Consider the following 577-nt stretch of genomic DNA (forward strand, 5'->3'; position numbering starts at 1 on the left):
ACAGCCCGTCGGCGAACAATGGGCCCCTCTGCGGCGGCGGGGCCGTTCAGCTGCGCGCCTGGCTCGCCGCCACCCCGCGCCGTGACCGCTCGAGCACACGCTCGGCCTGTACCGCACGCGCGCACCCGTCTCCTCCCGCTCCGCTGTGAGGCCCGTGGGCAGCCCCCAGCTCCCTGCCCACGGGCTTCTCCCAGCAAGGCGGCCACGGGGCCCGTCCCAGGCGGTGTTTTCCAAGGTGTCACGGAGAGGCACTCCGAGGGTATAACATAACCGAGGCCTGGAGGAAAAGCGAGTTCAAGGGCACCGTCCTGGCCGCGCAGCAGCCTCTGCCAGCCGGGTGCAGGCAGCGTCCCGGCCGTCTGCCCTTCCCACGGCCGGGCACGGCGGCTCTGCCCGGCCCACGGTCACCCCCTCGGGAGTTCCCCGAGAGACGCCGCTGTGCGGTAGCGCCTAACTGCGTGCTGGGGACGCGTAAGCCGGCTTCGCGAACCCGTGCGGGAAGCGCTGCAAGCGCCGGGGGTGCAGGGACGGGCACCCCACGCAGAACTCGCGCCCTTCTCCCCAGCCCTGCAGCTCC

The sequence above is a fragment of the Haliaeetus leucocephalus genome, unplaced genomic scaffold (assembly GCF_000737465.1).
Source record: "Haliaeetus leucocephalus isolate CR32 unplaced genomic scaffold, Haliaeetus_leucocephalus-4.0 Scaffold273, whole genome shotgun sequence".
NCBI lineage: Eukaryota > Metazoa > Chordata > Aves > Accipitriformes > Accipitridae > Haliaeetus > Haliaeetus leucocephalus.